The 23,262-nt window shown below is 41.1% G+C and overlaps 1 long non-coding RNA gene across 4 annotated transcripts in view; it reads left to right on the forward strand.

The window, feature by feature from the left end:
• Positions 1-23,262, forward strand: part of LOC149746837 (uncharacterized) — a 444,764-nt gene that overhangs the window by 153,261 nt on the left and 268,241 nt on the right. Inside the window, exon 7 of one of the 4 annotated variants that reach the window (XR_016388618.1) lies at positions 1-17,955. This exon is cut by the window's left edge and continues 31,557 nt beyond it. The exons of the other annotated variants lie outside the window; for them this stretch is intronic. This is a non-coding gene — a long non-coding RNA (uncharacterized LOC149746837). Of the gene's footprint in view, positions 17,956-23,262 lie in introns of those variants that run through there. 4 annotated transcript variants of the gene reach the window in all.

A 23,262-nucleotide genomic window follows, 5' to 3' on the forward strand; every position in this document is an offset into this window, starting at 1 on the left:
AATGTGCGATAGTTACGTAAGATGTAACGTCGATGGAAAGTGGATAAAAAAATACGTGGGATCTCTGTACTTTCTTTGCAACTTCCTGTGAATCTGTAAATATTTCAAAACAAAAAATTAAGCAATGTTATTAGCTAACAAGGGGGTAGGGCAGAAGTGTCAGGGGAGGCAAGGAGTGAGGAGGGCTCTGAGGGTCAGGCAGAGTTGTGGCTCTTTCTTGGGGTCGTCTGTGTTCTCTGGCATTCTTGACACCATCTGTGGTTCCTTTTGAATTTCTGTAGTTGTGTAAGGCTTAGAGCTTTTTAATAATAATAGAAGATGCTGAGGAAGGCAGAACATGAGCGGAGTCAACAGGATTTGCCGACAGAGCTGCTGTAGGGTAAAGAGAAAAAGGAGCTGAAGATGACTCCAAGAGTTTCTGACAGAGCATCTGAAAGAACTGAGTTGCAGTTAGCGTCAAATGAGCTAATCTGGGGGTATGTATCAAGAGTTCCTTAAAAAACTACAAATAGAACTACCATATGACCCAGCAATCCCACTACTGGACATATACCCTGAGAAAACCATAATTCAAAAAGAGTCATGTACCACAATGTTCATTGCAGCACTGTTTACAATAGCCAGGACATGGAAGCAACCTAAGTGTCCATCATCGATTGAATGGATAAAGAAGATGTGGCACATCTATACAATGGAATATTACTCAGCCATAAAAAGAAACGAAATTGAGCTATTTGTAATGAGGTGGATGGACCTAAAGTCTGTCATACAGAGTGAAGTAAGTCAGAAAGAGAAAGACAAATACTGTATGCTAACACATATATATGGAATCTAAGAAAAAAAAATGTCATGAAGAACCTAGGGGTAAGACAGGAATAAAGACACAGACCTACTAGAGAATGGACTTGAGGATATGGGGAGGGGGAAGGGTAAGCTGTGACAAAGCGAGAGAGTGGCATGGACATATATACACTACCAAATGTAAAATAGATAGCTAGTGGGAAGCAGCCGCATAGCACAGGGAGATCAGCTCGGTGCTTTGTGACCGCCTAGAGGGGTGGGATAGGGAGGGTGGGAGGGAGGGAGACGCAAGAGGGAAGAGATATGGGAACATATGTATAACTGATTCACTTTGTTATAAAGCAGAAACTAACACACCATTGTAAAGCAATTATACTCCAATAAAGATGTAAAAAAAAAAAAAGAGTTCAGGTTTAGACATGATAAGCTGAAGATGCTAATTAGACATCTTTGGAAATGGCCAAAATGAAAACGGTATTTCAAGCTATAAATCTAAATAAGATTATCAAGGGAGTGAGTATAGATAGAGAATTTGGGGTCTGAGCTTGGGATATGCCAACATTTAGAGATTTGAGAGATGAAGAGGAACCAGAAAAGAAGATCAGGATGGTATGTCCACACAGGTAGGAGAAAATCCAGGAGAGTGAAGGGTCCTTAAAGTCAGAGAGGGAGGTGACAGAAAAATAGAGTTATCACCTGCCTCGAATGCTGCTGAAATATCAGTAAGATGAAGACAGAGTTTGGACCATAGCTTTAGCAATGTGGAGGGAGCTTGGGATCTTGATGGAGTTTTGAGGGTAAAAGTATGACTGGAGTAGATTCAAGTCACAACAGAGAGCATTAAGTTGAAAACACTTCTCATGAAAGTTCCTGGGGAGCATTGCTATAAAGGGAAGGAGAAAATGTGGAAGTAGCTAGGGAGAGAGGCTTTTGTTTTCTTTCTTTTTTTTTTTTTGTCAGGTGAGTGGGAGAGAGCATGTTTTCTGATGGATGTACTCAGCGTAAGAAGAAAAAATTGATGCTGCATGAGATTGGGGAGAAGAGCTGAAGAAATGTCCTAGAAGAGGCAAGAAGGGTTGGGATCTAGTGCACAGGTGGAAGCGTTAGCCTTTTCCAGGATAGAGGAGGAGAGTCCAAAGGCGCAGGTGTGGATGCGTGAGGTATGTGTGCCGAGGTTCGAGCTTGTGGGAGTTCCCTTTGGGTGGATTCTCTTTCCAGTGAAAGGGCAAGCAAGGTCACAGCAGCTGAGGGTGAGAGTAAGGAGGCGGGGCTGGAGGTTTGAGGAGAAAGGGGTTAAGTAGGAAATTGAGAAGAAGGAATGCACCAGGGGCACCTCGTAAGCTTCTTGGGTGGCATGAAGCGAGTAAGTGACCCTGAGCGTGGAGGTGTGGTTTTCCAGGGCACCTTCCTTCAGCTATAGCATGTGTATTGAATGCAGTGAGACCTCTCTACCATTAGTTTGGTGTGTCTGTCATTGCAAGAACTGTATTTCCTGTTTAGTCAAGGATTCCACAATTTGTGCAACCCCTGTGACATCAAGTCCGTTTTAACCTCTTAAGTTGAGAGGTTAATTTTGAAATTGTAGATTTTGGAAGAGAGAAAAAGAAGTGAGGGGACGTCTCATGAAAGGAGGTATGAAAATCAGAATCAGAACAGAAAATAACACCATTGCTTATTTCATCAGTTAAGGAACTCGTGAAAGGGTTTTAAGTCACTGACATGCAAACAGGGGCAGTTGTACCTAATGGCATAGCTGGGAGAGCTTTACTTGTGTTACATTCATTCAAACCAATACTTATTAAGAACCTAGTATTGGATCAGGCACTATGCTATGTCCCAGGGATGTGAAAGCAGATGGTCACTGCCCTCAAAGGGCTCTAGGTACCAGGGAAGCAAACTGTAAAAAGTGTGGTAAGTGCAAGGATGCAAAGATAGAAATACACATGTGGGAACCAGGAAGGGTGGCTCTTGAATCCCATCTGACAGTGGGTGGGAGCGATTCAGAAAGATGCTGAGCTAGGGAGGCCGCAGTTGAGATTTACAGGAGGGGGGGATAGCCAGGTGGCTGGATGGAAGGGCAAAGAAAGGCATTTCCTGCAGTGTGTGAGAGTAGAAGGGAAGGGAAGCAGGGACAGAAGGGCTCCAAGGGAGAGTCTATAGGGCTAGTGGTCACAGGGCCTAGATGGAAAGGACGAGAACACAGAGGAAGTGTGGGGGAGTAAGGAAGACAGGAGAGGGGCCGGAGAAGGGCTTTGACCCTGGGAACCTGCATTTTATTGCTTTAGCCATGTTCATGCTGTATCTTCTTGCAAGCCTGGCTGGGACCTGGGAGAGGAAGAGGAACTGACCAATAAGGAAGTAAGGACAGGACAGGAAGAAGGTCTACTTACTGGTAGATGAAGCTGGGATGGTCCTCAATGAGTGAGGCTCCAGCCCTGAGCCTGCCTTTCCCTCCCTCTCAACCTGGGGTCAGAGTTTGTACAACTTGTCAGTACAAGGGAGAGTCATGGAAGTCATGGAAGAGTGCTGGACTAGATGTCAGGAGACCTGGGTTCTAGTGTCTGTTGTGAACTTCTGGGCAACTCATTTACTCCAGGGCCCTACTTTTCTCATCTGTGAAACCAGGCGGTAGCCCTGAAGCACAGATGAGTCATTCCTAAAGAATGTAACCTTGTACTAGATATTAAACCTTAGTGACTTCAAGGATATCCTATTTCATCCCCCCCGCTCAACTCTCCACGCAGGGCTTGCCGTCTTTCATGATGGTGAACTATTCTAATTCAGACCGCTGGTAATGCATCTGTGGCCCCTCTACATTTGTCCTCTTAGTCTCCTCTCACTTAGTGTCACCAGTTGCCATAGAAGATGATTTAGTACTTTCACAGAGAGGATGACTGTCAAGCTTGTGGGTGGATGTTCTGAGACGAGTGAGGAACGTGTGCAAGAATGGTGATGATGAAGATGGTGATTCTAATAGCTAATGTTTATTGATCACCTATTTTTTACATATGTTATCACATTTAATACAACAAACCTTTGATGTAAGCATTTCAGTTATCTGCATTTAACAGATGAGGAAATTGAGGTACAGAGAGGTAAGGTAACTTTCTCAACGTCACGCATTTGAATTCATGTCGTCTGACCCTGGCTGACATTTCAGCATCACGCTAGGGCTGCGTCCCATGTACAGGAATGGCAGCTCTGTGCAGAGATCCAGAGCTCCATTGCCGGGTGTGAGTAGAGGAAGGGAAAGGGAAAAACGGTGAGGGCTGGGGAATGCCTCATTCCTCCCCAGTCGAATGCTGCCAGGAGATACCCTTTCTGTCAGTTGACTCTCAAATGTTTTAAAGCGATAATATTGCGTAGCAAGATGAAAAATGTGGCTGCACGAACAACAGATGAACTTTCTAGGGGTCCAGGCTCTCCAGCTCCGTTAAAATGAAAGAGGGGGAGGTTGGAACTAGCACCTCTTCCCTCACCTTCCTCCTCAGCTCTGGAGGGCACCTCCCTCTTAACTCGGCCTCTAGCCAGACAGGAAACTCACCATCACAAGACACCTTTTACCATGTGGGTCTGTTTACAGAAAGGAAACATGTTATTTGGAAGCAATTAAAAGAAGATTCTGTAACCATTCATGTCATACAAGGTAACTGGCATTTGTGTCCTCCTCGATGTTTGCAAAGTGCTCTCACATTATAGTTAATATTTTCTGAGTACCTACTGTGCGCCAAGCACCGTGCTAGTTACAGAGTTAGTACAGTTTTACATGTGTTATTTCACTTGATCCTCACAACAACGCTTTCAGATTGGTTTCATTGTCATCTCTGTTTTACAAATGAGGAGACTGACACAGAAGTTGTGAGTTGTTTAAAGTCACGTGACTAGTATACCAAGAATTTGACTCAGGCCCACATGACCTACTAGAAAACAGGTATGCACATTTTCCTGTTTGGTATGAGGACATTTTCTCTGTATGCCAGATTCAACTTGTGGCACCAGGGCAACTGTAAATGTTCGGTTTTCCCAGACTGACTACAGCTTGAGTGGAGAAGAACTTTGTCATTCTTCAGAAATCAAAACCTCCTCTGTTCAACAAGAAATCTTTAATATTTTTCTGATCTTTTCTCTGGCAGGCTGTGAACCATTTCTGTAAATAATTATCCTTTCGTTGCAAAAGCCCTACCAAAGAGGCTAACGGGTGAAGGAAAGAAATGACACATTTCCAAAAATCTGCTTTCCTCTTTCAAGTTCTTTTCTGGCCACTTGTTTTTCCCGCTGTGTAATCAGGCAGCTCTCTGTCCGATGAGGCAAGTCTGCTCCCTCTTGCTGTGGACTTTTGGTGGTTGGTCTTTTTGACATTTTGGGGCTGAAACCAGGCCAAGGGACCCACTGAGTAGCTTTAGTCTCTGCCAGACGCTTACGTACCACTGACGCTCAATAAATGTTAACTACCAATGACGATAACAAGGCAGACTAGATCAGCTGATCACACTGTTCCGCTTCCCTCTTAGGGGAGGGAGCAGACCAGCATGAAGCAGAAGTTGTGGCCACTTCCTCCTTGAATGCAAGGCTCTTTGGGCACTGGCAGCAGCCGTCCATTACTATTTGAATAATCTATTGTACTAAGAATAGAGGAACTAATTTCATTTCTGCAATGCTACTAGGATCTGCAGTAACTTACTTTAGGATGTTACAGTTGCTTGAAATTGTCTTGCCAGAAAATGAAGAGGTATTTGGAAAATCTTCTCCCTGGTGGTGATGCCGTGGTTCATATTTTGTTTTTCACTCTGCTGAATGACATTCCTCTCCCTTGGTCTCCAGAATGCTTTACAAAGCCTCTGTGTATAGAAGTGATGCCAACTGTAGGGAAATGAGTGCTCTACAGACTTTCTCCTTGTTTTGTTTTCGGTGATCTCTGCCTCCTGACTTACTTTGTGGCTTCAGGGACCAAATTCACATGGCCTCTGAGTCTGGGATGTATCTTCTTATATGTGTGTTTTCTCACTGCTATCATTTCTGTTACCAAAAACAGTAGGGAATTGGTCTATTTCTGAAATTAAGAGTAAGCTTAGAGATTAAATGAACACATTTCCTGATATGTATAAATGTTGACATACTAAAGATGCCCAATTTTTAAGTAAAATGATACCAGTCTAGAGATCTCTGACTAATTAAGATTGTAATTTAAGAATAAATACTTAAGAGTGTTCTGTTTGGATGTTCAAGAGACACAGTCTAAAAGTATGTGACAGGTGGATTTTGTGACTCTATCAACTGCCCAGTTCAATTCTTTTGGTGGAGTGACGGGGTTCTGTTATGATCTATGCAAGGGTGTAGGGAATGAGAACCCCACTCTCCATGTTCAGACAGCGTGTTGTGCTCTGGAGAGGAGAGACTTGCCCTTGGAATCTGGGGTGACTAAGAAGCCTCTTGGCCTTTAGGATCCTTCACTGATGTTTGGGATAAGACTATGGGGAGTGTGTGTGTGTGTGTGTGACTTTGTTCTTATGGAGGCTGGATCAGGTCCCAGGCTAAGTGGCCTGGAGAAGAGGAGATAGTGCTTGGAACTTCCTGGGAAGAGACCAGGCTTCTTGGAACCCGTGGTGGTTAATTTTATGTGTCAACTTGGCTAGGTCATGATTGTTTGGTCAAATGCGAATCTAGATGTTGCTGTGCAGGTATTTTTCAAATATGATTAGCATTTAAATCAGTAGACTTTGAATAAGGCAGATTACCCTCCGTAATGTGGGTGGGCCTCATCTAATCAGTTGAAGGCCTTCAGAGAAAAGACTGAGATCCCTGGAAGAGGAAGGCATTCAGCTTCCAGTCTGCCTTTGAACTCAAGACTATAACATCAACTCTGCTGGAATTTCCAGGCTGCTAGTCTGCCCTGCACAATTTAGACTTACCAGGCCCTACAATCACTTGCGCCAATCACTTAAAATAAATCTATGTATATACGTCCTATTGGTTCTGTTTCTCTAGAGAGCCCTGACTAATTCAGAAGCCCATTGGATCCTGGGTTGAGACTTCAGCATGTGTTCTTGGGACTGCTGGAGGGAACTTCATCTGGAACTGTGGGCAGCCATGGGGATGCCAAGTGTGGCTGCCCTTCCAAGCTGACCTCAAGTCCCCAGTTCACTCAGGCTGCCCTGTGGTTCAGACTTCAATATCAGCAGATTGTGGTAGCTCATGCGCCTTTGGCTTCCGAGTCTCATGGGTGACTGATGGGTTGTTTATATTTGCAGATTGGGATATATTTAGCCTACTGTGGGTATACGGCAAGGTCTCGGCATTTGCGTCTCCTGGCTCTAAAGTATTAGTGGCTTTCCTGACAAAGGTGGAGAGTCTGTTTGGTAGGGAAGATGTGGCAGGAAAAATAGAACATTTCAGGCTCTGAAGGTGTAGTGTACTTTTGGGGGGGACAGGAAGGGATGGGGGTGTTGTTGAAGATGGAAAATGTGAATTGTATTAAGTCAACCAATTAGATTAGAGCAAAAAGGGGCCAATAAGGAGACAGGTGAGGACTGCAAGTCTCAAGAATTTGGAGGAAGGGGAGAGCTTCAAATAATGAGCCAGGAGGGTGATAGGCATAGAGGGCAAATGAAGGCTGGCTCCGCTCTACGCCATTTTACCCACCACATGCACTAGAGGATGCCCCGGTAGGCCTGCAGAGCCACAATAGGTGATTGAAATTTATTTGAATGAGGTCAAATCCTGTTCATTTTCCCCTCAGGAGCTGTTTCCTCTTTACTTTTTTACTGTTTTCATTTAGTTGACTTGCTTGCTTGTCTTTAGGTTTGGGCAGAAGTTTCACCTGAAAGCAACCTCCATAAATGCAAATTTAGACAGGTAGTTTGGAGGTGCTGGGGTATATGTGTGTCGCCTGCTTTTAAAGCCTCATAGACCCAGGGCCGGAAAGTGAACTGCCCATATACATGGCAGATTTACTTCCGGCACCACTGGAAATTTATGTCTTGGCTTCAACTCACTTGGGTGCAATTACTCCCGTACTCTAGATAAACATCGCAGTCTTATTTTAAAAATTAGTATGATTCTTGTTTGTCCCTCAGACATTTTTATGATATGTAAATGAGGGGTGCTTCAGGTCATTCTCATTATATTTACACTTGGATTTTTTGTCTAGCTTTCTTTCTAAGAGCAAAGTTATATGAATTATACCAAAGCTATCATCAGTGGTATATAAAGGAAAGAGTGGCGGGGCATCTGGGAGGTTTTTGTGGGACCAGAAAAGATGCTGCTCAAGTCTGTTTGAAAGGATGGTGTTAGGGAGCTGCAAACACTGATGGGTGTGGGATATTTGCCCATGTGGGAGACACATGTGGGTGCTGAGTATAACTGGTTGGAGACCACCATACCATGTGGTCTCCATTGCTTCGTGAGAAGAGCAGATGCAGGTGTGACAAGCTCATTTGATCTACAGACAACACGTCACCCAGTTATTTTGTCATTTTTGTCTGAGCTGTGTGATGTGTATGAAATTTTCTGGGGTCTGAATTACAAGTATGACTACACACTAGTCATTCTTGTGCCAATTCACAAGCTAGTATAATAAGCTACTAGGGATGTCCAACCTTTTACCCTGAAATCACAGGGCAACTTGGTCAATGGAAAGAGAGACCTGGAATCACCCTGAAGGGGCAGGCACATTGGGGAGCCCTATTGTGAGCTGATGGATGTTAACTAAACTTATTGTGGTAATCATTTTGCAGTATAAACATATATCAAATCATTATGTTATATACATTAAACTAATACAATGTTATATATCAGTTATATCTCAGTAAAACTGGGGGAAAAAGAGGAGTAAATGAGGAGGATAAGCAAGGAATTACTGAATGTCTACCCTGTACTGGGATGGGGTCAGGTCCTATGGGAGAATTAAATATGACTAAGACGGAAATTAAAAATGACTAAAATAGGTCAGAGAAATGGAGATGCCATAGGTTGTGAGGCACAGTGTTATTTTAAGTACCATTAAGGAAGAAAACCACTGCCAGTTTTAATTGAAATAAACTTTACGTTGTTAGATACCCCAGCAATTCCAGAGATATTTAAATGTGAAAAAATATGTCTCTTAGAAATAATGCAATTAAATACTTCAGAGTCTGGATTCTGGTATCAGATTTTTGGAGCAGTTTATTTAATCTCTCTAAACCTCAGCACCTCCATCTGAAAAATGAGCATATTAACAGATCCAAACTCATAGTGTTGCAAAAGGATTAAATGAGATAATTCATGCATAGCTCATAGCCCAGTGTCAGACATATAGTGAATGCTCATTAAATACTGGCTTTTAATGGCTTTATTTAATTAATTAATTTATTAATTTTATTTTAATTTTTTTATTGAAGCATAGTTGATTTACAATATTGTGTTAGTTTCAGGTGTATAGCAATGTGATTCAGTTATAAATATTTTTTTTCAGATTATTTTCTATTATAGGTTATTTTTATTAAGTTTTGTTGGAGTATAGTTGCTTTACAATGTTGTATTAGTTTACACTGTATAGCAAAATGAATATATCCCCTCTTTTTTGGATTTCCTTTCCATTTAGGTCGCCACAGTGCATTAAGTAGATTTTTTTGTGCCATATAGAATGTTCTCATTAGCTGTCTATTTTATACCTAGTATCAGTAATGTATATGTGTCAATTCCAGTCTCCCAATTCCTCTCACCCCCCACTACCCCCCTTGCTATCCATACGTTTGTTCTCTATGTCTGTGTCTCTATTTCTGCTTTGCAAATAAGATCATCTATACCATTCTTCTAGGCTCCACATATGTGTGTTAATATATGATATTTGTTTTTCTCTTTCTGACTTACTTCACTCTGTATGACACTCTCTAGGTCCATCCACGTCTCTCCAAATGACCCAACTTTGTTCCTTTTTAAGGCTGAGTGATATTCCATTGTATATATGTACCACATCTTCTTAAGCCAGTTGTCTGTTGATGGACACTTGGATTGTTTCCATGTCTTGGCTATTGTAAGTAGTGCTGCTATGAACATTGGGGTGCATGTACCTTTTCGAATTACGATTTTCATCTTTTCCGGATATATACCCAGGAGTGGGATTGCTAGATCATTAAGATCTTGCCCTCAAAATAGCTTAGTGAGAGACATAGCTAACATAAGAGAGCCAACAAAATGAAGAGATGAATGGGAAAATTCCCCAGCCTATGTGTTCCAAGTGGGAAACTGGTATTTGAGTGTGGGCTGCTTCTCCAACTGCAGAGAGAGGCGTGATTTGTTTAAAAGAGGTCAGTTGGAAGAGTCTTTTTAAAATAGTTCTAGGACAGCTAACATGTGTGGTGAATATTATGCCTATTTAAATGGTCTGAAGAAAAGCTCCCTAAGTAGCAGAGAGAAATATTAACCATTCAGACAATTCCATTCCATTATGCCTCAGTTCCCCTCATCTGCCTCGAGTGGACCAATCTGGGAAGACTGCCTCCTGCATAGAAATTTAGTCACTGGAAAGATTTGAATGTGGCTGAGGGCATTAGAGGTTCCTCCCAATGGGAGACTTACAGAACATGTTCTTCTGGAAAGTTCTCACATTTTCACCAATGACTGGAGAGATAAGTTCCTCAGTAAAATTGTCCTTTGGTGACAAATATCCCAAGCAGAGAGAGAGACTCCCATTTGTTTTCAAGGAAATGTTGACAATTGTAAAAGAATGGAATCCTCTCCCCAGAAAAAAGCTGATTATAATAAGTTCTATAGTTCTTAGAAAAAGAATCCTTTCCGAACACATTTTCTTTGCTATGCTTGATTTAGAACAGAGAGCCTTTCTTTCAAGTATGTTTATTCAGTGGTACCTATGACATTCATGGCGTAGAAGAGTACAACATATCAATTATGTCTTAAAGAAACTAGCCAGCCTAAAGTTCACCAAGTTATCTCTGAGACTTTTTGGTTTCTTAAAGTACCTCATATGTTGTATTAGGTAGTTAAAGTGTGAGACAAAAGAAGCTGAAAATCCCAGATTTTTAAATATATATCTCAAAATAGTATTTTATTGTATTCAGGGAAATTTTTTAAATGGATTAGTCTTGCTTAATAATGTCTTTTTATTTATTTATTCATTTATTGGCTGAGTTGGGTCTTCGTTGCTGCACGTGGGCTTTCTCTAGTTGCAGCAAGCTAGGGCTACTCTTCGTTGCCGTGCGCGAGCTTCTCATTGTGGTGGCTTCTCTTGTTGTGGAGCACGGGCTCTAAGCGCGCAGGCTTCAGCAGTTGTGGCTTGTGGGCCCAGTAGTTGTGGCTCGCTGGCTCTAGAGTGCAGGCTCAGCAGTTGTAGCGCACAGGCTTAGTTGCTCCGCGGCATGTGGGGTCTTCCCGGACCAGGGCTCGAACCCATGTCCCTGCATTGGCAGGCGGATTCTTAACCACTGTGCCACCAGGGAAGCCCTTAATAATGTCTTTATTTCTAAGTTTTATATTACTTAAGGGCTGGCCTTGGGATATTGTTACTTAATAATATTCATATAAAATATTTTCATTTGTATCAATAGAAGCTGAATATTTCTTAGATTCCACCAGCTTGTGGAAGTCCCCTGGTAGAGGTGACTTTCACAGTAGTAGTCCTCTCATTTGGTGGGTCAATGGCAACTTCTTCTGAGAGGCAGGCCCTGATTTGTTATGGCTACTGTGTTACTCAGGGAATCCTCCAGAAGACAGAGGAAGAGAGGGCAGAAGCTGGCTGTCTGGGCCCTTCTGGTCCTGTAGGTTGGCTGCTGCCTCTCTGCTTGGCATGCACAACTTGCCCTTGACCCCTAGTGACCTGAAGTGTTTATCCTCTGAGTTGCCATGGTCTGGAATTCTGCTGCTGCTGACCCAAGCTGTTCATTTCACCCTTTGGTCAACAGGAAAGTGTCCTCTCCTTCTAGAGCCCAGCTCTCTCCTTCTTGGGCACATGGGTATGTGGGAGATAATTAGACTGTCTCATAAACAGACTTCAAGAGATACATCTGTTTCAATTATATTACAAGCTCTCCAGTGGCCAAGTGGCAATTCGCACAGCAGAGTGGCTTAGGATCTTACTGATACAGTTTTGCACATTAAAAAAAAGTTTGTGTTTTTTTTTAATATATCTTATCCTTCTTTCTTGACAAATGTCCCTTCATTAAAATGAAATTTCTGTTTTTTAAATTTCAGTCTTTTTACTTTTCTGAACTCCATTTTGTATTTCTACCGTGATTTTATCTTGTTTTCAACCTTGATGATCTAAAGTATGAAAAAAATAATTTTATTTATAGTGTACTAAATTTGAACACACTTTTTTAAAACAAATTAAGATAAATATAAACATTGAAAAATAAAATCTTTTCATATTTTCCAAATGGTTCTTTTTTCTTCTGAAATATTAAAGATCTATTGAAATTAAGAGGTAAAATTCAAATGGGAATTAATGAATATCATAAATTTTAATCAATTTAAAAAATAAAGCTGGTATTTTAATTTTCTGAATATAAATTAAATAATTTAAATATACCTATAAAAATAAAGCTATTACTACTTCTAGGGTTCAATGTCCATCTAGTTGCCAAGGTAAAAAAAATATATATTTTGGGGCTTCCCTGGTGGCGCGGTGGTTGAGGGTCCGCCTGCCGATGCAGGGGACATGGGTTCGTGCCCGGGTCCGGGAGGATCCCACATGCCGCGGAGTGGCTGGGCCCGTGAGCCATGGCCGCTGAGCTTGTGCGTCTGGAGCCTGTGCTCTGCAACGGGAGAGGCCACAACAGTGAGAGGCCCGCGTACTGCAGAGGAAAAAAAAAAAAAAAGATATTTTGCTTAATGCATGTTTTGTCTAGATCTTTATGCATAGTTTTAAAGATAAACTTGTGTATGTATAATTTAAGAGTAATGTGAACTATTTAATATTGAAGAACGTTTCTCATCTTGCATATGCAACTGCTGTAAGTGGTGTGCTGATTTGTGAATGCTTCTAGAACCCCAATTTGAAACGTGAAGAGAAGGAAGACAGTGGATGCTCAGTAATAATGGGAAATGATACTTCATTATGCAAGAATCCATTATATTCATAATATTGGGGATGATTGTGACACATTATTTAATATGTTTTTCCCTTCCTTAAGTACTTTTTGCTACTCACATCATCCCTGTGCTCTGAAGCGTTGTCAGTCTCTGAAGTTGGCAGGGGCATAGCCCACAAACCTTCATGGCAGGTGGACACAGTTGTCATTTCTTTCAAAGACAGGATGAGAGATGTGAAGAGTTTCCCTGAGGCTTGAACAAACTAGTGATGAGAGCAGATATGTAGGATTATGGATTGTGCTTAAATTCTGAGTCTTGGATCGCAAGAGACAAAGATGCCCAGGTGTTGTTTAGTGAATTCCTTTTGCTTGGGTTTAAGGGCTTAGGCACCATCAAGAGACTGAGTTTTAAAAGGTGTCGTGCATCTCCTTGCTCTGGACCAGTCAGCATTTCAGCTTTGGATACTCAGGTCTTGTGCTACTTCTCATCTACCATCCCAGATACTCTCCTTATTTACAGTGCTTTTCTTTGGGCACTTGGCTGTCCTTTCCTGACATCTAGTTTTCCCTGGACTTTTCCAGAAGACATATTTCTAATGTACCTGAATATCGCTGTTGTCACAGTTTGAGTCCCTTCCATGTCTTGCATGTTCCTGAACATCCTGTGATGCTGAAAGACAATTTTTTAGGGTCTTAGGGAAGATCCTAAGTACTTCCAGGAGTGTTGCCTAAATCCAGATACTGGTCCAACACAAACCCTGGTCTAGCCTACAAAAAAAGATCCTGTTACATTTAAATTATTGTCTTTCTAAATAGTCTTTTCTCAACACTGGTGGTCTAAAAAAATGACAAAATGTTCCAGATAGTGTGCTTTGAAGATAAGCATGATATTGTTGAGAGAGCTTATTCCTCTACTCCTTGGTTCTTCTGTTGATATTATTTCCTCATAAGAAAGTATAAAACTAGAGACCATTTCTCCTTCTTGGGCACCACCTCTGGAGCTTCTAATCTTTGGCTTTTCTGAGAAGGTCACTTTTTTTCATTTTGACTATATCCATGCAGAGCAGAGCCCACACAGATAATTTATGGTAAAAATAGAGAATAAGTCCAGTTAACATCTGTCACCTCATATAGTTACACATTTTTTTTTCTTATGATAAGAACTTTTTAAAAATATTTATTTATTTATTTTTGGCTGCACTGGGTCTTAGTTGCAGCATGCATGTGGGATCTAGTTCCCTGACCAGGGATCGAACCCAGGCCCCCTGCACTGGGAGCACTGAGTCTTACCCTCTGGACCACCAGGGAAGTTCTATGATGAGAACTTTTAAGATCTATTCTCTTAGCAACTTTCAAATATGCAATACAGTCACCATGCTGTACATTGTATCCCCATGACTTGATTATTTTATAATTGTAAGTTTGTACCTTTTGACTCTCTTCACACATTTCTCCTACCCTAGATTGCCTCTGGCATCACCAATGTGTTCTCTGTTTCTATGAGTTCAGGTTTTTTAGATTCCACATATAGGTGAGTTGATAACAGTATTTGTCTTTCTCCATCTGACTTATTTCACTTAGCATAATGCCCTCAAGATCCATCCATGTTGTTGTAAATGGCAAGATTTCATTTTTTTTTAATGGCTGAATGATATTCCACTGTATGTATATGCCACATTTTTCTTATTCATTCATCCCTCGGTGGGAACTTGGGTATTTCCATATCTTGGCTATTGTAAATAATGCTGCAATAAACATGGGGGTGCTTATATCTTTTCAAGCCAGTGTTTTCTCTTCCTTTGGATAAATACCCAGGAGTGGAATTGCTAGATTGTAGGGTAGTTATATTTTTAATTTTTTGAGGAAACTCCATACTGTTTTCCATAGTGACTGCACCAATTTACATTCCCACCAACAGGCTTTCCTTTTCTCCACCTCCTTGCCAACATTTGTTATTTGTTGTCTTTTTTGATAATAGCCATTATGACAGGTATGAGGTGGTATCTCGTGGGTTGTTTTTTTTTATCTCGTGGTTTTGATTTGCATTTTAATGGCTCAGAGTATTTATAGCTGAGACCAAATATTAACTCTCTAGGTATTGCTCATCAGTTCTGTATCTCTCATCTGTTTCAAACTCTTTAATCCTGGTACTTCTTCAGCTACCTTCTTGCTTCAGAATGATAGATCAGTCATTTTGACACCAGTACCATCTTTTCAGTTGTTCTCTTCTGTAGCCCTTCTTCCCTTTCACTTTCTCCACATTCCATATTGAAATTTGCATGGTAGTTAAGGGCAGGCCTAGGCCTTGAATTCTAGCTCCATCACTCACTAGAACGTGACTTTGGGAAACTGCTCAACCTGTCGGTTTCCCTATTTATAAAGTGGGGATTATAATGCCGACCTCCTAGCATGGTGGGAAGGATTAAATGAGATAATGCAGGTAAAGTACTTGGCAGAGATCTGACATATGAAAGATACTAGTAAATGGTACCTATTGTTATTTGTCTTCCCTTTTATTTGTCTTCAGGTTGTTTCACAGCTTTACCTGAACATTGGTCCAATTGAAGGAGGAGAATTAAAGGGAAATTTCAAAATTAAACAGCAGAACCCAGAGTTTTACAGGTGTGGCTTTTTAGCACTATTTCCATTTCCAATGGAGTGGAAGTTAAGTAATTAATAGAACATTATCTCTATATAAAATACTAACAGGAAAATCCCACCAAACCCCCTAAACAGAAAAAGTCAAACCCAGCCCATATGGCCCTCATGCTTTCTGAGCCCTTCCCTGCACCCAACTATTACTAGGCTGACAGTAGGGTGGGCAGGTGGTGTGAGGAACGTGTGCTGCTAACATGTGGTTTCTGTAGGAAAGAGGTCATACTTTGGTTATGGAGAAGCACTACTTCAGATCTTGTATTCAGTTTACTACCAAAAAAGTTGTGCATTAAAGGAAATAGAACTTGAGATAAATGGGGAAAAATACCTCATCTAGTCAGAGCATTTGATGCCGTAATGAGCAGAAAAATGACCCCTTCTTAGAGTTGAAATAATTGAAACTCCCTTTTAACATGTTAATTGGCTTTCTCTGCTTGCTTCCTCTTAGGCTTACTCAGTGTTCCTGAAAATTCTCAAAGCAACCCTCCCACATGTCTTTAATCTTGCTATTCCCAGGCTGGAGTCCCTTGTCTACCTCTCCACGAATCCTAAGAGTTCAAGGTCTTGCTGGCATTTCTGTTCCTCCTGAGACCTCTCATCCTCTTGCTTGCCTTTTCATGGCTCTCTAAATTGTTTCAGTTAAATTTTAAACTGTGTAGGAGCAAGGACCAAGTCTTGTATTTTAAAAATGCCCCGTCCCTTACGGTGCCTGGGTATAGTTTTAGACACACTATAGATGTAATTTGAATACATTTTGTCTGATGATTTGAAGACCTTCCTTTTACTTGACCAGATAATCAGACTAGTTTGTCAAGACATTTATCCCTTTCAAAATATGATTAATAAGACTTAAGAAAAACTCTGTATCTCTTATGGTTTAAAATTTCTCTGCTCATGTAATTCTGTGAGGTTAATGCAGGGCAGCCTTGGATAACGAACATTAGGTGTACTTTCATAAACAACAGGGGAGGCATACAGATGCAATTGAAACCCATCTGGAAGAGTAAAGGTGATAGAAAGATCAAACTAGAAAATAAATTCATAAACATTGTAGACTTTGTTGTTACTCTGGAGAATCATCCCAAATGTAACAACAATGATAACAACCTCCAATTCCCATGACCTAAACAAGCAGAGCTTCTGGAAAATAATCACTTTTGATTCAACAAGAAAAACAACATGGAAATGGATGGCAGGGTAGTGGCCAAAGGAAAAAGGAAAACCGCAAACCCAGAAGGCCACGAGTGTGAGATGACCTTTTCGTTTACTCTCTCCTTTTTATCTGCTGCTGTTTGGGATTCAGGAAAGATAGCTTTTCATTTTGTCTCTGCTAGATCTGCTGTAGCTCTTCCTTTCATTTTTAAAAGTCTCTCAGCAGATGCTATCATCAAAACAAAACAGGACAAATCCACAGATAACTTCCCTTTTCGTGTTAAACCTGCCACATTCTGGCGTCAGGAAAGAACAGTTCTTTCTTTTTACTCCTCTATGTCCAATAGTAGCTTTGGGTGTGTGCTTATGTCTCTTAGAATTTTCTTATTTCAGCGTTTTTACATTATGTTCTTTTCTGCAAATCCACATTAGATAATATAGATAAGGAGGGTTTCTGCTAATTACTGCATAAATCATTACAGTAGCTACACTAGAGGTTGTTGTTAGATGGATTATAGAAGATGGAACACTATTAGCGTCCTCTATTCTCTTGGCAGAAATGGTATTTGTAGAGGAAAGTAGGCTTGGTTTGTTCTGTTACTGATTTAATCCTTCCTTCTCTTCCTTCCTTCTGTCCTTGACTTCCATTTCTCCTTCCCTATTCTTAGCCTGCTATGCAGTGATTCTAAACTATGACCTCCCAGTGTCTTTTTAATATTTACCCACTTCATATAGGAAGCAGGACTGTGCCTGGATTTGCTGCTTTCTTTAATATCTACTTGTTCAGCTGCATTTTAGCTTATGGACGCACGATCAGAATTTTTTAAAAGTTTGGCTCCTGTGTTTAGTTTGACTCAGTGTGATCCTCTTTAGTGTCACATAGATTTTCCACGTTTTGTTTTTTTTTTTTTTTTCGGTATGTGGGCCTCTCCCTGTGTGGCCTCTCCCGTCGCGGAGCACAGGCTCCGGACGCGCAGGCTCAGCGGCCATGGCTCACGGGCCCAGCCGCTCTGCGGCATGTGGGATCTTCCCGGACCGGGGCACGAACCCGTGTCCCCTGCATCGGCAGGCGGACTCTCAACCACTGCGCCACCAGGGAGGCCCTTCCACACATTTTAACATGCATTTCCTTCTAGTCCTTGTTGAATTAAGTCTCACAAGGACTAGAGGGAGGGGAAGGACTCAGGGAAGGGGAAGGGGAAGCTGGGACGAAGTGAGAGAGTGGCATGGACATATATACACTACCAAACGTAAAATAGATAGCTAGTGGGAAGCAGCCGCATAGCACAGGGAGATCAGCTCGGTGCTTTGTGACCACCTAGAGGGGTGGGATAGGGAGGGTGGGAGGGAGACGCAAAAGGGAGGGGATATGGGGATATACATATGCATATAGATGATCCACTTTGCTGTACAGCAGGAATTAACACAACACTGTAAAGCAGTTATACTCCAATAAAGATGTTAAAAAAAAAAACAGAGGGCTTCCCTGGTGACACAGTGGTTGAGAGTCCGCCTGCCGATGCAGGGGACACGGGTTCGTGCCCCGGTCTGGGAAGATCCCACATGCCGCAGAGTGGCTGGGCCCGTGAGCCATGGCCGCTGATCCTGTGCGTCTGGAGCCTGTGCTCCGCGACGGGAGAGGCCACAACAGCGAGAGGCCTGCGTACCGCAAAAAAACCAAACAAAACAAAACAAAAACAGAGCAAAAAATTCTTAGTGCATCCAAAGTTTCACATTGGTTAAACTCAGAAAGCTTAAGAAGTCCAATGAAAAGAGAGAATTTTTTTTTCACTTAACAGTATTTGATTGGAGACACAAGAACCTGGAGGTGGTTCTTATAAACTAATAATGACAATAGTAAAATACGTGTGAATGATATACCGAGTGGACCAGTATAAGTCCCGGTTTCCTGGGGAGGAAGAAGGATGCTCATATTTGTGGAAGGGGAAAGGGAAATCATGCTTGTGGAGTGCCAGGCCCTGGGGTAAGCATTCTGCATCTTCAGTCTCATTTATTCATCACAACCCTGCAATTCAGTATTACTTTTACTATTTTGCAAAAGAGGAAACTATGGTTCTGTCACTTAGGGACAAAAATATATGGACCATAAGTAATTTTTTAAACAATATCTTCCATTCATTGGGTATCTGGGGTTTGGATTCAAACGTAAGTCTATAGCTTGAATTTTAAGGCCATGAGATTTCTTTTGAGAAATTGCTAGCTCCTGTCTTCTGTGAGAGTATATTGAGATCCTACACTTCCTACCACTGCCACTACTTGGATACTACTCATCTCAACTAAGCTGGTAAGAAGAGCTGGAGACCTCCAAGCCGTGATGCCCTGCCATTCTGAAGGTTTGCCTGCAGCGCTGATGGTAACACCTGTTGAAACTTGTTAAGCCTGTAGCCAGACAGTGGGACAACTTACCTATCCTTTTATTGACTCAGGTTAAGCACCTTTCACATTTGTGATGGAGAGTCCCTGGGGAAGCAAAGTGGAACTGATGTCTCCCTCCTGGAAATGTCGTTATAGACTGAATTGTGTCTTCCCCTTCCCCCAATTCATATGTTGAAGCTTAAGCTCCCAATATGACTGTATTTGGAAACAGGGCATGTGAGAAGGTCATAAAGATTAAATGAATCATAAGGGTAAGGGCCTTAATCCAATAGGACTGGTGTCCATATAAGAAGAGGAAGAGATATCAGATCTTTCTCCCTCTCTCTGTGCCTGTACACAGAGAAGAGGTCATGTGAGGATACAGCAAGAAGGTGTCCATCTACAAGCTGGGAAGAGAGGCTTCACTAGAAACCAACCCTCACAACACCATGATCTTGGACTTCTAGCCTCCAGGACTGTGAGAAAATTAATTTCTGTTGTTTAAGCCACCCAGTCTGTGGTATTTTGTTACAGCAGTCTGAGCTGACTAATATAGGTGGCTTCTGCCAAAAACTGAACCTAAGATAAATGTTTGAGTACCAGTAATTTCTTTGGGATGTGGTCCCAGAAAGCACTGTGAGATGGTGGGGATGTGAGACAAAGAAAGGAGGAAAACCAATGAAAAGTTCAGTAATGAGTGGACTGGGGCTATGAGGAATTGGGTCTCAATCCTTCTGGGGGGCTTCTGAAGGACTGTGGAACACATCTCAGAACCCTCCTACTGCAGAGTATTTTTTCACTGACTCATACCACTCATTCATTGAGGGTCCCTCCTGGGGCAACTTCTAGCCTGCAAAGATTCTCCCACAGTCAGAGACTGCCAACACAGGCAGAGAGATGCAGAAAGCCATTTAAGCACGAAGAGTCAATTACTTATCTCTTGAATGGGCAGAGGGTTACCTTTAAAAAAATGTTAAACTTCCATCTTAAAAAGAAATCACTATACAATATGTGTAATAGATACCCCATTCCATCTCTATGCCAGACTGTATCCTGGATCCTTTTCCAGCCACGGGCTTATCCCATTCCTGCAGCTCATCCTCTCCTGAACTGCTCAGGTGTGGAGTAATATCTCAGGATGGAGGGAAAGTCACAAATGTCCTCATGTCAGAACCACGCCATCAAAAATTCCCACATTGAAATAAAGAGTTTTGTTTCTGGTAGGATGGTCTGGACAAACAATTGACAAGTACTAGTCTGAGGAACTTAATTCAGCTGAAATTCCCTTGACAAGAAAGTCCCTGCCACTGCCTAGCAATGGTTTGAGAAATTCTCACCTTTATAATTTCCCCTTTATATTAAGGCACGATGTCCACCAAAAAGCTAACCAAATGCATATTTCAAGGGAAGGAGTGAGCAACACAAGCATACATTGTTTCCCATTGGCACCCCTTATCAGAGCAAAAGGAAGGAGAAGTAGAATTGGCTGTATTTTGTTGGGAAAGAGAGAGATAAGTGCACAAGCACTCCTGGGCTCTTTGCCGGTGAGAGCGTAGCAGCAGGACTCTGGTCCAAACTCACTTCCTGCCCATCACTATTGCTGTTCTGCCTAGGATTCCATCCCAAATGAAGTTTTCCTTTAGTGAATCTCCAGGGCAGTTCTTATTGGCAGCAGCATGTTCAGCACTTCCTCACTAATTGTTTAATGTGTGTTAGTCTTGTTTCCCTCAAAGGCCACACGTGGCTTGAGTGTATGCAGTGAAAATTTCCTCTTTTCACAACTCCCTCCCTTCTTTTTTCTCCTCCTCCTGTTTCCTTCTCTCTGTACCTGATCATATAAAGAATATTGACATTATCTCTAAAAAAAGAAATTCTTGCTCACCATTAAAAAATCAAACAATGCTGAAAAGTACAAAACTGAAATTAAATATCTTCTTCAATTTCTCCACCCAGAAATAACCTATGGTTATTTTAGACACCTTTCTTTGTATATTAGAAAGATAGATACACAGAGATATAAATACTTATAGAAAAACAGGGCTATTTTCCTACCTAAGGAGACAAAAGATCTGTACTTAGAAAACTATAAGATACCGATGAAAGAAATCAAAGATGACACAAACAGATGGAGAGATATACCATGTTCTTGGATTGGAAGAATCAATATTGTGAAAATGACTATACCACCCAAAGCAATCTACAGATTCAATGCAATCCCTATCAAACTACCAATGGCATTTTTCACAGAACTAGAAAAAAATTTTACAGTCTGTATGGAAACACAAAAGACCACAAATAGCCAAAGCAATCTTGAGAAAGAAAAATGGAGCTGGAGGAATCAGGCACCCAGACTTCAGACTATACTACAAAGCTACAGTAATCAAGACAGTATGGTACTGGCACAAAAACCGAAATATAGATCAATGGAACAGGATAGAAAACCCAGAGATAAACCCATGCACCTATGGTCACCTAATCTATGACAAACGAAGCAAGAATATACAATGGAGAAAAGACAGTCTCTTCAATAAGTGGTGCTGGGAAAACTGGACAGCTGCATGTAAAACAATGAAATTAGAACACTCCCTAGCACCATGCACAAACATAAACTCAAAATGGATCAAAGGCTTAAATGTAAGGCCAGACACTATAAAACTCTTAGAAGAAAACATAGGCAGAACATTCCTTAACATAAATCACAGCAAGATCGTTTTTAACCCCCTCCTAGAGTAATGAAAATAAACAAATGGGACCTAATTAAACTTAAAAGCTTTGGCACAGCAAAGGAAACCATAAACAAGACGAAAAGACAACCCTCAGAATGGGAGAAAATATTTTCAAACAAAGCAACTGACAAGGGATTAATCTCCAAAATATACAAAAAGCTTATGCAGCTCAATATCAAGAAAACAAAGAACCCAATCAAAAAACGGGCAGAAAAACTAAATAGACATTTCTCCAAAGAAGACATACAGATGGCCAAGAGGCACTTGAAAAGATGCTCAGCATCACTAATTATTAGAGAAATGTAGATCAATACTACAATGAGATGTCACCTCACACAGGACAGAATGGCCATCATCAAAAAATCTACAAACAATAAATGCTGGAGAGGGTGTGGAGAAAAGAGAACCCTCTTACACTTTTGGTGGGAATGTGAATTGATACAGCCGCTATGGAGAACAGTATGTAGGTTCCTTAAAAAACTAAAAGTAACTTATGACCCAGCAATCCCACTACCAGGCATATACCCAGAGAAAACCATAATTCAAAAAACATGCACCCCAATGTTCACTGCAGCACTACTTCTATTTACAATAGCCAACATGGAGGCAACCTAAATGTCCATCAACAGAGGAATGGATAAAGAAGATGTGGTTCATATGTACAATGGAATGTTACTCACCCATAAGAAGGAACAAAATTGTGCCATTTGCACAGACGTGTATGAACCTAGAAAGTGTCATACAGAGTGAAGTAAGTCAGAAAGAGAAAAATTAATACTATATATTAATGCATATATGTGAAATCTAGAAAAATAGTACAGATGAACCTATTTGCAAAGCAGAAATAGAGACACAGACATAGAGAACAATTGTATGGACACCAAGGTGGGGGAAGGGGGGGTGGGATGAATTGGGAGATTGGGATTGACATATATACACTACTATGTATAAAATAGATAGCTAATGAGAGCCCTGCTCTATAGCACAGGGACCTCTACTCAGTACTCTGTGGTGACCTAAATGGGAAGGAAATCCAAAAAGGAGGGGATATATGTATATGTATAGCTGATTCACTTTGCTGTACACCTGAAACTAACACAACATTGTAAAGCAACTATACTCCAAGAAAAAAAAAAAAAAGGAAAATAGGGTTATTCTAGGTGTGCTACTTGAACGTGATATGCATTTTCATTTTAATTTAATAAAAAAGAAGAAACTGAATTAAAATGAAGTATTGCTGAAATTAAGATAATTTTTCACTGTAAGGCAAAGTGGCTCTCAAGGAATCCTGCTAAGAGGATAGAGAGAATGTAGTGATTTTTTAAAACTACAGATTTAAATTTTAGACAGCATCTGTTGACTCCTTGCTCTGAAGATTACAAAATTAGCACACTTCCTCCCTCCAACTTTCACCTCTATGGCAGTTTTTTAAATTATTCATATTATAATTTTTTTATTTTCAAGATTTTGGGGATACATATTTTGTTTAAGCATAGTTCTATGTACACATTGATTCAGTGTTTACCACC

This window comes from Delphinapterus leucas, chromosome 18, assembly GCF_059928025.1.
Source record: "Delphinapterus leucas isolate spDelLeu-1000000601 "Yukka" chromosome 18, BTC_Dleu_Yukka2, whole genome shotgun sequence".
Taxonomy (NCBI): domain Eukaryota; kingdom Metazoa; phylum Chordata; class Mammalia; order Artiodactyla; family Monodontidae; genus Delphinapterus; species Delphinapterus leucas.